The sequence below is a fragment of the Suricata suricatta genome, chromosome 5 (genome assembly GCF_006229205.1).
Source record: "Suricata suricatta isolate VVHF042 chromosome 5, meerkat_22Aug2017_6uvM2_HiC, whole genome shotgun sequence".
NCBI classification, from domain to species: Eukaryota; Metazoa; Chordata; class Mammalia; order Carnivora; family Herpestidae; genus Suricata; species Suricata suricatta.
Window position 1 is genome coordinate 76,563,619 of NC_043704.1, and position 16,504 is coordinate 76,580,122.

Consider the following 16,504-nt stretch of genomic DNA (forward strand, 5'->3'; position numbering starts at 1 on the left):
CACATAAAATATCATCTCTGTGAAATCTTTCCTGATTTCCTCCAGAAGGGGTGACTCTCTATAGAGCTTTTGTAAGAACTTTTAAATGGTTCTATAGTTGGATTCATCACATTACCTTCCTTCAAATACTACTTTACTAAGGAAATGGCCAAGATATAAGATAGTGCATGACACATAGTATGTGCTCGCTAAGGCTTTTAGCACTGTGAAAATGGATTTCCCACAGTTGTGCTCTATACCTACTGGTACTACTATTCTACCTAAGGAACTTATTGGTTACTAAATGCTGGAGTCCAGCTCCAGCAGGTTCAGGGTCCCTTAAGAATGGACAGTGTTGGCAAAAGGGAGTGAGAGAGCCTCAAGTTTCTTTCTGATCACCAGGCATGCATCTCTGTTCTATTGGTTTTTGTGTCTTTATTTATAAGTCAAGTGATAACAGAACATCAGCAGGTGGAACTTTTACAATGAATAAATCTCTGTGATAGGATTCTTTAAAAAGTGTACAGTTACAAGTTTTACAGAGGCATATGGCAAAACTATCCTAATTACAGTGAGCTAGTAAATTCTACAGCTAAGAGAAAAACAGGATGTTCTAAATGAAAAGCAGATACCATATATATTTTTTGAACTGGTAGAAAATCTCACAACTAAGGAGACAACAGGATGTTCTCAGTGAAAAGCCGATAACATACACATTTGTTATATCAATAATGCTAAGATTAAGTTATAGGTTGAGTGATATATAGACAGACTAGGAGTTGTCTCATCTGGCTTGCAAGAGGAAGAATGTATTTGGACTGGTTAGTAGATTGCTTATGCAAATTCTTTTGTTTGATGCTGAGGGTGCAAATACCATAGGGGCCCTAAATAGGTCAGTCTTTATATATGGGTTATGTTTTAGTTACTCTTACCCATCCTCATTATCCATCCTCATTATGGATGTCAGTGTAAGGGAAGGTATTTGTGGCTTCAATTATCAAAGGTATATGTAGTAGCTTATGTCCAGTCTTTGTCTGTTTCTTATCTCTAAGTTAGGCTCTTCTTCTCTGGGCCAAAGTTAATCATAACTCTTGTGTTTTTAACCCCCTTTATTATTTATTTCTTGGGTCTGCAATGCTCATTAGAAGAGTCTTCTGACAAACATCTGCAATGCTTTGTCTAAAGTCTTCTTTGTAGAGGTGGGAATATGCTTCTCATGAGGTATCTGTGTGGGGAATATCAGTCTGATTTGGAACATTGTAAGACCTAATCAATAACAGCAGTCCCATTCCCAATATGAGCCAATAGTAGAAGGAGATACCAGTTTTGCTTCATGGCAGGAGCTGTGCAAATGTCTGTCATTTCTTCACTGTGACTGTGTCATTCGGCGAGGCCAATGCGGCTCCCAGCAACTAAAAGCTTCTCTTTTTCTGTTCTGTTTGTATTCCATGTCTTTCCCACCTGGCTAATTGTTATCTAGATCAGCCATATCATCACCTATGTAAAACTAGTAAGCAGGTACAGTGCCAGCCATGAGCCTTCTCCTTCTAACTAGGTTTGGTATAAAGAATAGATCAAATTTCAATGCATTCTGGGCTATGAATGAAAACTGGAAATGACCTCCAGCTATGCTTGTCATGATGGTCATATCTCTGTCTCTGAGGTAACTGTAACTGGAATTGAGAAAGAGAGAGAATGCAGAAGTGAGAGACCAAAAGTGCTAGACAGAGATAAAGCACATGCTATACTGAACTTGGTAAAGATTTTAGTCTTTATCATCAGAACAATGTGAAAATTTTAGATGGTTTTAAACAAGGATGGATTATAAGATGAAATGAATATTCCAAAAACATTATTTTTGGCAGTATTGTCGAGTTTGAATTGAAGGAAGATCTAAAAGGATATGGGAAGATTCAGTCTGGAATCTATCAGAAGATGAAGATTAAGGTAGTTCGGTATTTTGGGCAAGTTTGGTGGTATTGGTGAGTGGGATGGTTGTGATAGAGGTGAAAAGGGTGTGCTAGACTTGAGATATTTGTAAGAGATGAAATTACAAGGAGTTAGTGGTGCTTCTCATATGAGAAATAAGTAGGGGAAGAGAGACGTGTCAAGATTTCTAGCTTTCATACTTTGTTGAATGGAGGTGTCATTAACTGAGTGAGAACACCCTGGAAAAGGTTCATATGGGGGGGGGGTAAGGATAGGGAGCTTCTGAGAGTACTCCTGAGTTCACTTTTGCATATGTTGGATTTGAAGTGTTTGGAAGATGCCAAAGGCATGGACATTGACAAGAAAACTTAGGAAAAGAGTACAAAGCAAAGATAAAAAGGTTTTGGGTTGAGTTTTGAAAAATCTCAATATATAATGTTCAGGTACAAGGAGAAAAAGGGTTTGGAGGAGAAAAATAGCTCCAGCAGTGTTAAGTCAAGAAAGAAAAGATGAAGGAATTTCAATAACAAAAAAGTTTCCAAATGCTGCTGAGAAGTCAATTAAGATAAGGACTGAAAATCACCCATTGAATTTAGCAACATGAAACTTACCTGTTTCGTTAGCAGGGGCTGCTTCAGTAGAGCAATGGAAGTGAAAGGCAGGTTAGAGTGAATTTAAGAGTTAGTGCAAGATGAAGAAATGGAAACATTGATCATCAGCAACTTGTTTTGTTTTTATTTAAATTGTGGTAAAATATATATAAACATAAAACTTACCAATTGATTTATTCTTGGTGGCATTAACTACCTTTACATTTTTATACAACCATTACTACCAGCTATCTGTAGAATATTTTTATCTTTCCAAATGGAAAATCGGTATCCATTGAGCACTAACTCTCCATTCCCCCTTCTTAGCAGTTTGCTACCTTGAGCAATTTAAAACAAATGAAAACAATGGGAGGAAATAGATAAGAGGTAGAAAAGGATAAGGAGTTGAGAATGCTCCATCACTTTTCATTTTTAATGAAAGAGGCAAACATATTCAAATTAATGAGAAGAATTCATCTGAGAGAATCACTAATGCAAGTTCTCCAAGAAGAAATAATGAAATCTGATCTATTAATAATGAAGTGAATAGTATAGTAAATAAGGAAGTAAAAGCCTTAAACAGAAAAAGGGGTCCTTTCTTTACAGAAGCAAGGAAAACAAAAATAGGGAAACTACAGATATAAGTAAGTTGCTTAACGCTTGGCATCAAGAAAACTGGGAAAGTCCTCTGTGATTATTCATACCCTTTTTATGAATTTCAAGGAGGAGATCACTAACCAACTTTGAAGGGTCTGGGGGTTGTTGGAGGTTTGAAGAAAGTAGAGATGGTTTGATAAAGTTGCTATAGACGGTAGCAGGATGACTGAATCAGAATAAGGAAGTTGCTGAATTGACAACAGATATTTCATCACAGAGATCCTCTTCGATCTTAGATATATGTTCCAACAGAGTTGTAGGCAAGTTCTTTTATACACCATGTATTAATTGAGTTGCATGACGCTAGACATCACACTGAGCAGTGGGATGGCAAAGTGAACAAGATAGAGCCCATTCCCTCAAGGACCTCATAACGTCAGATAAAAATAATTGTTATTTACCTACTTTGTACTGCCTCTGAATACTACGGCCTGGGTCCCTAAGATAGATCTCTGGAGATAGAGATAAATACTATAGGCAGAAAAACAATTTATCACGGTGTTCTCATTGGCTAAAAATTAACAGCCTAAAGGGAATTTGGAGGTTAAAATGATATTACTGCAATAAAAGTAAAAATGGACCAATCTGTTTTCTTTTCCAATATTCTGATGTTGACCAGTCCAAACAGAGATTCCAGTGTACTCAACAGCCTGCTAGTGAATGCCAACTCAGTGCCCAAATTCCGCCTTCATCTCTTCTCCTGTTTCAACACATCCTGATTATAAAGAAGGCATAGGAGCTATGAAAGAACTCAAAGCTATAAAATTAGAAACAGCAGAGTGAATTTTAAAATTTGAATAAAAGTTTTCTTATTCAATGAGATTGCCATCATCATGTATATTGAGTTTGTACTATAAACTAGGAATTAATCTAAATACCTTCCATGAATGCACTTAATTCTTAGAACAAACTTTTGATTTAGATACTCTTCTTATTCTCATTTCACAAATGAAAGAACTGACATAAAGAAAATCTAAAAGCTATGTCCTGGGATTCATAGTTAATGAGTGGTAGAGGCAGACTTTGACCTGAGAAATCTACTCTAGAGTTTGGATGCTTTATACTGTCTCTCAGCCACTACTCCATGCTAGATAAATACTGAAAAATCTCAGAGCCAACATATACTTCCTCAAACTGAGAACAGATTTGTATTTCCCTAAAAGAACTGTTCAAACTCTGATAGACTCATGTAATGGTCTTTTGGTCAAGGCAACAAGATGCCTCTCTAGACCTCGTTTCATTGGGAAATCTTAGGCTGGAAGACAAATGAGAAAGAGAGTTTTTATGATCTTAGACCTCATCTCTTTATTGAGGAAGTGTGTTGGAAATAAATGGGAGAAAGAAGAAATCAGGAAGTTCTATATCTTAACTTAAAAAAAACCTGTGGCCAAATGGGTTATAAGTGGCCAACTCCTAAGTCTTAGTCGGCTATGAAGTATGGCTTCCATATTGCTGCCACACTTCTTCGGTCTTACTTGAATATCTTGCTAACTTGAAAAGCACTCTGTGGACAAGACTGTTAGGAAATTTGGGTCTGGGCACTAATTCAATATAATGATCTGAGTCACTCGAATCTCTAATGTTCTTTCCACTACTAAATTTCTATAATTTTAGTTGCATTCATCAGTTTTCAAAATTTAGACAATTTATGGCTAGATTTGTGCTTTTTAATTTGATTCTGCAAGAATCCATTATGGCCATATTGTGCAGCTTGTCTTTGGATAATGGAAACAGAGATATATAAGTATTTTATTTTGTTCTATTCCTTATGCAAAAATTTATTAAGCAAAAATTCAGATGTGGTGTTAATTAGAGCAATACAAAGATATATTGATCATTATTTTCCACATATTACAAAATTATAAATGTATTGCATTCTGTGTATTTTATCATATCACCTTTGCAAGAACCCTGAAAGGTTGTTAACATTCTTATTTTATGCAGAAAGAGACTGAAAAGCTAAGCAACTTGACCAATGTCCTATAACTATTTAAGGACAGAGTCAGAATTCGAGTCCAGCTTTATCATGTTCCTAATAATTTGAGGATCGTGTTCTTAATAATTATATTTTTTACCCTCACTAAGTGATCGAAGCTGCTTAAGGGTACATATGGAGGTACTCAGAGCTGGCATCAAGCACTACTTTAAATGCACAGTATATATAAATTTCTGTGAAATGAAAAGTGACACTTACATAATATTAATATATGAAATATGGTTCTGTATGCTAGGGTCCTACATACAGTACAGAAAATATATTAATTCAGTTGCAGAAGCAAACTTTGAATAATACAGGTGATAGACATATGCACAGTGGTAAAGTGCACGGGTACCAGAGTCAGACCAAAGTTCGAACCCTAGTAACTTCAAAATTTGCGTGGCCTTGAAGAAATTACTTATCTTTTCATTTATTCATAAGTAAATTACAAATTAGAGTAAATGCCTTTAAATGTAATAAGTGATCAATAAATATTGGTTACAAAAAGATTCTTAAAGTATGGGAAATTGTTGGTAGTCAATGAAGAAGGAGGAAGAATAGGAGATAATACAGAAGAGCCTATGAGTAACTGGAGAAAGTAGAAAAGTTGAGAAATCCAGATTTGGACATGCCAGGATCATCTTGGAGGCTGTCTGGCCACATATTGGAAAAAAAACACACTGAATTCCTCACTGGGCCGTTTTGACAGGTTTCTACCTCAAGCAATTAATTGTTCTTCTAAAATTTAGTTTGTTGATCTGTAGATAAGTCTTATTATTCAGAATCATTTAGGAGAGTATATAGCATAGAAAAGAAAAACATTATATTATTTTTAATTTTTTAATTTTCTTAATGTTTATTCATTTTAGAGAGACAGAGTGTGAGTAGGGAAGGGGCAGAGAGAGAAGGAGACACCGAATCCAAAGCAGGCTCCAGGCTCTGAGCTGTCAGCCCAGACCTGACGCAGGGCTCAAACCCACGAGCTGTGAGATCATGACCTGAGCTGAAGTCGAATGCTTAACTGAGCCACTCAGGCACCCTAACCATGTATTATTAACACACATATTATTAAGACATCTGTCTTACACCTAACACCTAATGATAACCCTGTTTATATCTATCCCTTGCACATGTAAAATGCAATTCTATATTGAGAAACCCAGCTCTAACCTTTAACCATTGATGCTACTATCGTGCCACCTAATTAGTGATAAAGAGCTCTTTCCTGCAAGTCAGGTCTACAAATTTTAGAAAAACATTCTACCAAGATTTGGAATCAAATGAAGGCAGTTAAATCCTTTGAGTCTAGAATCAATCAGATTCACATGTGTATATCTTATTAAAGAATTTTTTATATTCTTCAGGAAAGAAGTCTTCTGAACTCTGTTTATTCTGACTTCCTCACACTTATTAGAGCCCTGAGGCATTTTCTTCATTAAGTACTTACTAATATTTAATGGAATTATAGAACTTGCTGTCCTACCTTTGTTAAAACCATGGGACAGGGCTGCAGTCCTAAGACTTGACTGAGACATCAGGATCTGCTACCACATGACTGTTCACAAAAGTCTTGGTACTTCTTCACATGGGCCCCTTCATGTGACTGCCAGAGTGTCCCCAAGACATGGCTGTTGGTTCCTCCACATGAGTGATCCCAGAGAGATGGCAAGGCAGAAGCCATGATCTTTTTCATGAGGAACCCATAAATTGACCCACATGATAGTGTCTGGCATAATCTATTTGTTCCAAGGGAGTCAGTGAGTCTAGTCCTTACTCAAGGAAAGAAGCATTAGGTTACATCCCTTGGAAGGAAGAGTGTCAGAGAAGTTGTGAACGTATTTGTAAAGTGCCACACTGCCCTTCTGAATGTGAGTGAAGAAACTCAGAACCCTGCCTATGGGTTCCCAGTCACCTCTTCGTTTCTCACTACCTCTTCAAGTTTTCACTATCAAAGTCCCAGTCTCCCTCGAGTTCAAAACCATCACTAGACTAGATAATTCTTAATGCAGAAAGTGGCACAGTTTCAAGTAAATATGATGCCCCTTGTTTGCTTTAACATAGATAATGCTTTTTGTAAATTCTGATAAAATTTTACTGAGAAAGACTTTAATCATTTAGATATTTTATGAAGTACAATCTGAGGGTCCTAGTCCTGTTCAGTCTTCATTTCAATAAAAGGTTCTACCAACTGTGAATTCTTGAGATTCTAAGACAGTTGATAAATGTAGGAAGTTTGATTTAAGAATGGCTCCTTAGGCTAAGCATTAAAAGAATAAAATATTCCCTAAGCAAGATTAGGTTCTTTTATTTGTAGATAAAATTGCAGTAGTAAGAACTTGATTTTTTTCATAAGTATATTGAAAATTCCAGTCAATTATTCTAAAAATTTAAATATACAAATAGAGCTTTTCATATAAGAAACATGTGACAGACAGACATTCTGGGTTTTGGTCTCAGTTGTATAAACTTGAGTATCACATCACTTTTATCAACCTCGTTCTCCTCTGTAAACATAAAATAGGTCATTGAATACTATGGTCTAAATGCTCTCTGGTACAAATACTCTCTGGTCCTAAAATTCCTACTCTCAGTTTATTTATTTATTTATTTTTTGGGTTTATTTATTTATTTTGAGAGAGTGCAAGCAAGGGAGGAGCAGAGAGGGAGAATCCTAAGGAGGCTCCATGCTGTCAGAGCCCTGAAACCTACATCGTGACCTGAGCCAAAATCAAGAGTGGGAAGCTTAACCAACTGAGCTACCCAGGTGGGTACCCCCATTTCTAGTGTAAAGTAAAATCTTAACTCTATAAGCTGCTATTTCTAAGGTGACAAGTAGAAGATATATAGTTTTTTAATGTTTGGGTTTTTTATTTTTAAGAGAGAGAGTATGCATAAGCACAAACAGAGAAGAGGCAGAGAGAGGGAAACAGGATGAGGAGAGGGCTCCATGTGCTGACAGCAGAAAGCAGGGCTCAAACTCACCAACCGTGAGATCATGATCTGAGCTCAAGTTAGATGCTTAACCAACTGAGCCACCCAGGTGCCCCAGTAAGGTGTGTGTATGTGTGTGTATACACAGAGCAAGAGAGCGAGAGAGAGAGAGAGAGAGAGAGAGAGAGAGGCAGAGAGTTGAGAAAGGGCAGGGAGAGAGGGAGAGAGGGAGAGAGGGAGAGAGAGAGAGAATCCCAAGCAGGTTTCACACTTCCAGTGCAGAGCCCAACTCAGAACTCGAACCCATGAACCCTGAGATCATGACCTGAGCAGAAATCAAGAGTTGGATGCCCAACCAACTGAGCCACACAGATGCCTCAGAACATATATGTTTTAAATGAAGAAAAATACATGAGATAATATCCAGGAAAAGGTATTTTTCAATTTGTCTATTACAAGTAAAATATATACTCTAGATGTTACACATGATTCTAGGGAAAACACAGAGGTATTCTTAATATTGATAGTAAGCTTTCTCTTTATACAAGTTCCAAATAGATATTTTCTCCTTTAAAATGAAATATCTTAATGATTTAAATGGTTTAATATAAAAGATCAAGCAATAGAGTGAACTACCAGGATATAGGGGCGTAATAGACATTTATATAAGTAAGAAAATGTGAACCAATTTATGTACCCAGGGCCTAAAATAGTACATTGCCAGCACTCTTAGCTCACAATTTCATAACAAAATAAACAAACAAAAATGGATTTAGTGGTAGTTCAATACTAAAGAATTAGGACTCTTTTGAGTCCAATCTTATTATTGATCTATCTGCTCAATAAACTTTCATCAGCTGAAATGAAGGGCCTAGAAAATAGGATTCTTTTCATGAGCAAGTATATGCAGGGCACCATGATCAAGTGGCAGCCATTCAGCTAATCAGACCTATCGGGTAATCTGATGAACAATATCCTGTTTTGGCCCCACTGCAGGTGTTTTTCAAAAGTTAGAAACTCTAAGGAGAGCACTGATCTGTGAGCTCCAGGGGTCCTCTCTCGGTGTATGGGGCTTGAAGCAACTTTCCTGCACTGAAGAGACCCTATTAACTCTTTTGCCCAGTGCAATTTCTTTACCTAATGACCTAAATAAGTTCTGCTTTTAGACTTGATAAATTCTTACCGTTTTTGGATTCCCTGTGTCTGTGAAATACACCCCGAGGCATCAGGCCACCTAAAGACAGTTGGAACTACATGAGAATAATGCATGTCACTTTCTGTCTCATTTTAGCAAACATATATTTGTACATAAATGGTGCCAAGCCTGATGTTAAAAGCTTTATGTACATTAATTCAATTTATCCTTACACCAAGCCCCTGAGGTAGATCAGGTAGGTTAGGTGCTATTCACAGACGAGGAAACCATAACCTAAAGAAGTTAACAATTTTCTCAAGACCACATTGTTGCTAAGTATTAGAGGCTTGACCCAAATCATCTGACTATGAATTCCATGCTCCACACTGTCCTACTTCTTATCTTTCTCATTATAAGATTCCTCTGGGTGTATTTTTAGCAAAATGTAGAATTTTGTGTGTTTAAAATGAATTATAGCTAATTTAAAAGAGAAAGGCTGTATAAACCATTCTCAGGAAACCAAACAACAACCATGCTCACACACACACATACATACATGTTCACTCACACACAACACTGCTCATGTGTATTCCGTGTAATGGCAGAACATAACTATGAGTCTACTTTGTCATATCTGTAACTCTTCTCCTATCTGTGTGCTCACTGTAAAGTTGTTATGAGAATCTAGTAAGGGAGGCTACATAATAATTTTTATACAATTATCTATGCTATTTTATTATTTATTTATTTGTTTAAGTTTATTTATTTATTTAGAGAGAGTGAAAGAGAGAGCAAGCATGAGCTGGGGAGGGGCAGAAAGAGAGGGAAAGAGAGAGAATCCTAAGCAGGCTCTGCACTGTCAGCACAGAGCCTGATTTAGGACTCAAACTCAGGAATAGTGAGATTATAACCTGAGCCCAAATCACAAGTCAGACACTTCATTGACTGAGCCACCTAGGTGCCCCTCTATGCTCTTTTAAATGATCTATAAAATACCTGTACTGTCTATACTACCCTGAACAATTGACATAAGAGAATCAGTAAGTAAAAGACAATGATTTGAAACTACTTAGCAAATCTTTCAAAAGTAGGGTTTCCTGGTTGATAAATTAATCATCCATGGATATCATGGAGGTTTTTTGTTTGTTTTGCATTGTTTTGTTTTACTTTGCTTTGTTTCTGTATCCAGAAAATTTAGAGTTTTAGATCAAGTTAATAAAAAGTTAGACAATAGGTCTAAGAATCAATGAACAAAACCAATAATATCCCCATAGATGGTGGCTGATTTTGAGAGGAAGCCTCTCAATGGTACAGAGACTATAGGACGCTAAATATTTGGGTATGAGTGATGGATACCAAGTCCAAGTACAATATAAAAATTTGTGGATAATGGGAAAAATATCTGGTTACAGCTATGCAGTTGAATACTTGAGGTATGTGATTTTCCATGTTACCTGTCAGGCATAGAATTTAAAGAATATTTCAAGCTATCCACTATTAATTTCCCAAGAAACCTTCCTTTTCATAAAATAGAAAATCCCCTTTATTCTTCATCAGACCCAGTCATAATTTAATATGTCTAATATGTCTTCCCCTTATCTTTTATACATCTGTGTTTCCCCTAGGTAATTCAAGGCTAAATAGCGTACTTGCATGGCTCTTGTGAAGGCTCTCTTGGAGCCCTTTCCTCAAGGCTTCTCCTACAGCAATCACGCCATAAGAGAATGACTCCAATAAAAGATGACATCTGTGCCTCAGATCATTGTGAACCATTTCAGGTAGGCCATGTGCTGTACCTTGACCTAACATCTCATTTCTGTTCCCACTATTGTGGCCAATTAAATGGGGGGCTTGTAAGGAGCCAGTTGACTGGTCATGTGCCGACTATCACCACAAGAGCTTAAGGGCCACAAATCTCTGTTATTACCAAGCTGTTGCTGCCAGAAGCATGCTGATTCCTGACAAAAAGAATAGATTAGGATCAATCAAATCTCCCCCAGGCTTGTCAGTGGGACTTTTAACCACACCTTCTACCTCAAACTTTCCCCTTTACCTCCTTCCAAACACCTACGCAGCAGCAAGCTAACAAGGTGCCTGCCAAACCATATGTTCATAATTAGTTAACTTCTTGTCTGTCGCTAGAGGCACCACTGATTCAGCAACAGCCCTCAAGGGTGTTGGACATCCAATGAGACACCACCAACCAGCAACGGCCCCTCCCCTCAGCGGTAGGAGAAGAGGCATACTTAATTCCAGCTGTGGCATTGTTAAATGAATTAACTTTATCCTCAATTTAAAAAGCCAGCATGAAATCAAAAGAGACTCCAGAAAAGAAAAATAGAGAAAATGGGGGGGGGGGAATGCTTGTAAAGGTTAACTCAACAAGTCTGATGAATGAAACTCAACTGGTTGGCCCCATTTAGCCAATCACTGCAAAGCAGGTTTCTGGCACCGTTGTTACTTCTGGCATAATTCTTCCTTTTATTTTCCCAGTTCTGTGGTTAAGGTCTCTTGTTACACACAGAGGGGATTGATGATATAATTGTTTATGAGCCAGTGGAACACATTTTTAGGTAGTAGTGAGGTTACCGGGCAATGAGAAATTAATGTTAGAAACAGCAGTGTAGGATGCTGGCTAAGAAACCTCATCTCAAGGTAAGAAGTGCTACATCTAAAATTATATTTGCAGTCTGCTCTTTGAGGCTATGAATGTTTGTGTGTGTGGCTTTCTTAATGAAAAAGAGTTGGCAACAACATTTTTCAAAAAGTTCTAGGGAATTGAGAATTATGAAATATTTTTATTCCCATTGATTAAGGAAGAAATATCTAATACTTGGTTAAAAATGTACATTTTCATTAAATTTATTTAAATGAGAATCACTGATGAATTTCTCTACTTTCAACAAAATTATTTATGCAGATACTTCATATAAGTTTGTTTCAAGGATTAAAAATTAATATTAAAGGCATAATACGATTCTGAATTTTAATAGCCAGAATTTGGCAGTCTCATTTTTTATTTGGAAACTTTCAAGAATATGGAGAATAAATCTCTAAACTTGAAAAAATTTAGGGATACTTTTTTATAACTTAAATATTATAAACTTTATTTTAAATTTATATAAACTAATGCAATCATCTAAATTGGAATACAATACTAGTTAAGTAAAAAGATGTAGTCTTAATGTATAAAAATAAATAAAAATTGTAAGAAATGTAAAAAAAATTACTGTAAAAACTGAGTGACAAAATGCAACTGGGTGAAACAAACAATGTCCATATTTTATAAACAATATTCATGAGACCATAATTGTAGATATAAACATATAAGAAGATAGAAAATTTAAATTTTAAAAATAAGATAAAATAGTTTCAGTCACAATTAATTATAAATCAGACCAGTTTACTATTAAGCAATGTTAACTTAGAATATTGTGATTTTGATGCTGTACTTGATGTTATTAGGAAATCATTTTGTAAAGTAATCTAAAAATTTTAGGCAATGTAAAGGACAGGTATAGAACAAACCCAAGATTTAGATACCTACCAAAGTTAGGTCACTATTTTTGGTATCAGCTTGAGATCTAATTTCATTGTCAATCACATAATCTCTGCCATTATATTAAATAACTACTAAGGTTGGCAAGGGACTCAGGGGTCTTGAGTAACAGACACTGTCATGATGATATGTGGTTTTAAAGTAAATTAAGAAACAACTGATGTGGTTTGTGACCAGGGAATTAGAAAGCATAAGCTAAAGGTAAAATGCAGAAACCACAGATTGGTACAAGTTACAGGCAATTTTCTTAATAAACCCCTTTACAATAATGTCAGACAAGACACGTCAAGCACCTTCCCTATACTCTACGGAACAAACAAATTAATAATCACAACCAAATGTTTCCTTTCAAAGACTAGTCACCATCCTAGAAAAAAAACTGTTTACAACCTATTTATCATTAAGCAAGGTAACATTTTTTTAAAAACAAGAAGAAAATAATATGCTAAAAAATGCCCATAGATTAATAAACTCCTTTTTCAGTTTAGTCTCTCTAAAATTTCAGTTTTGATGTATTCTAAATAAAATAAAGCATGATGCAACTAAAAATATTATACAATTCCATAGTAAGAGGCCTTTGTTTTAGCTTTCAATGTGGTTGACTTATGATGATTTAATTTATAATGATTATTGTACAATAGGGCATGAAGATATTCAGGCTAGAAATGGGAAATACTGTTAATTAGATTTTAAGAATTGTTACTGAGGAATCTTAAAATCTCACAGCCTTGTTGAATTAAATAATGAACCACAGAAGAACAGAAAAATGATGATCTAATGATGAATGGGGCATTTTAACAAGAAAATGGCAGTGGTGAGCAGTGCAGATTGGACGAAAACAAGAGGCTTGTTGAAGATACTCTGCTCTATATTTTGACAGGCCTTTGGGTAAGGACAGTGGGAATGGGGTTAGATGGAGAGAGACAGATATGAGATATATTATTAAAGACTGAATCAGATGGCTGCAACTAATGAAAGGAGTAATTTAAGATAATAATGCCAAATTGACAAACTTGGGTAACACAAAACATGACAGTGAAAAAAGTAATGTGAAGACAAGGATATTGGAAGTCAGTTTTTTAACAGAGGAAATACTGAGTTTAATTTTAGTCAAATTAAACTTGAGGAGCGATTGCACAATGGGATAAAGTATCTGACAGGCCTGGGTCCTGATCAGTGGAGGGGGACATTTCAGTCTGAGAGTTATTAATATGGTGAGTATTGCCAGACACCTGCAAATGGAGTGACCCTCAAGGGAGTGGATATAAATCAAGAGGAGCAATAGTTCAGGCCCTAGGTGTTAACTTGCAGGGTGAAGGGGTAGAAGGGAAAGAAGTTAGGAATGAGAACTATGTTCTATAGGAAGAAAGCTAAAAAGAGGTAGTGGAATCTACTAGATTTAGCAAATTCTCAAAAGGCAAAAAGGATAAAAATCTGTTGTGGAACATTAAAGAAAATGGCTAAAAGTTCAGTTAAACCCAATTAAGCATTAGTGGCAGGCATTTTTCAACTTCTTTTTCTCAAGTGTGGAAGCCAATGTAGTCAAACAGTATGAAGTCCGTGTACACAGAGAGGCAAGATTTTATAATGTATTATTTAGTCATTTATAGCCATGCTTATTAGGGAAATGGGTCAATAATTCTCCTTTCTTATGCTATTCTTATTCAGGTTTGGATATGAAGGTTATACTAGCTTGATAAAGTGAACTGGCATATGTTTTCTCTTTTTCTATTCTCTGCAACTATTAATACTTGATTTTTCTTGTTTCCCAGCATTTTCATTTAAGCTTGTGAATCACCTTCTAAATCATTATTTCACACAAATTTTCATGCACAATTATTTTATGTAGTTCTAAACATTGATGATACTTGTGATTTTTTTCTTTAGCTTATTTATTATTTAGACATATATACATGGGCTTTACTTGTTTCAGGTGTATTGGCTTTGGTTTATATTCTGATTTCTAATTTTATTGAAGGGCCATTCAATTACTAGAGATTACTCACTAATCTCTGAGTTCATGAAGGCAAAAGAGTGATATGTACTATCTGAATTGTCCAATAAAAAAAAATGACAGAAGCTGGGACCATGGTGGTGGGGTGGGAATGGAAATAATGGAGTATTAGGAAAGTCACTTAGGACTGAGACTTCGTGTAGCAGGTGAGGGTGAGGGAAGGGTCAAGTATAACTTCCTTGATAGATTCTGGCTTGAGCAACAGCGTGGTGTCACCATTTACTGAGATGGAGAAGGTTGAGAAGGATAGCAAAGGCTGCATTCAGTTTTGGACAAATTGTGCCAGTGTTGCCAGTAAGATATCAAGTAGAAGATAGTAAGAATGTAATAAATACACAGACCTTGAGATCAAAATAATAGTTCAGGCTAAATAATTAAATTTTGAAGTCATCAAGATATAGAAAATCATTGAAACCACAGCAGTAGATCAGTTATCTGAAAAAAAGTTTGTAGAAGAAGAAAAGGGCAAGACTGAAAGCTTGAGAAATTCTAGTGGTCTAGTACAAGAGGTGGCAATGGACACTGAAGTCACAGAGAGATTGAAGAGGAGAAATTGTGGTATGTCATGATAGACAAGAGAAGGAAGTATTTTGAAGAAAAGGAAATCATGAGTGAAGAGATGTAATTAGTACTAAAATTAAGATGAATAACTGAAAACTATATTGATACTTAATATACATTATAGGAAATTGAATTGTAGACCTATGATTTTCAAACTGAATACCCATTAGTATTATGACTAATAATACTAATAAGGAACTTAATAGTTCAGAAAGTCCTATGAATTGTACATATTTTATTGACAAGATTAAATGGAGCTGTCAGATCATTAAGTCTAGTAGAATTTCTAATGTAGTTAGTGCATGCTATGTTTCAACAAGAGTGATAATCACTTTATACAAAGCAACTTGGAAACAATTGTAGTTTCTGGAGCACAAAAATGGTTTTAAACAAACAAATGCCTCCTTTAATAGAGGCAGTAAATCTCTCAATTTTGTTTTGTGATTTCTAGTTTGTGAAGCACTTTCCATATTATTTCATTTAATTGTCAATGTTATTGAGGAAAAAAGAAGAATCTGCCTTGTCTTTTCTTCATATATCTGCCTTAACCCTATAGAAGGACACTTCTGTCAATAATTCTAACTTTTTTCTTCAGCTCCTTTCTGGCTTCTGCCTATAAAAAAGACGTTGGTCATTGTACTAAACACGGGTCAGCTCACATTTTGCTGAAAGGCAAAGTTACTTTTCTGTAAGAAGTAGGCAAGTGCCTTGATTTTTCTTTTCCTTCTTGAACTCAGGTGCCAAAATCTTTATGTTTCCTATTGCCATGTGAAAAACACATCTGGTCGCATGCTGTTGGGGTCTAACTTCACAGTTCTGTCCCACCTTTCATGCTTTCTCTTCTGTGCTACAAGGTGAAGTAAAACAATCATATGACTTGTTGAGTAAATGAAATTTGTTCTAGAAATAGCTGCTCTAGACTTAAGGAAATGTCACTTAGACATCCAAGCCTAAGTGCATTATTCTATCATATTTTACCAGAAGAACCTTGTATTGGGGATTATCAGGTGAACACTCAAATTAACACACACACGCACACACACACACATACTTTTTCTCATTGCTGTAATATTTTTGTATGTGCGTATACTCCCTTGGCAAGTAAACCCAGGAGAAGAAATGAATTTTTATTCAAGTTTCTATAAATTTAAAACTGAGGTCCCAAGATCTT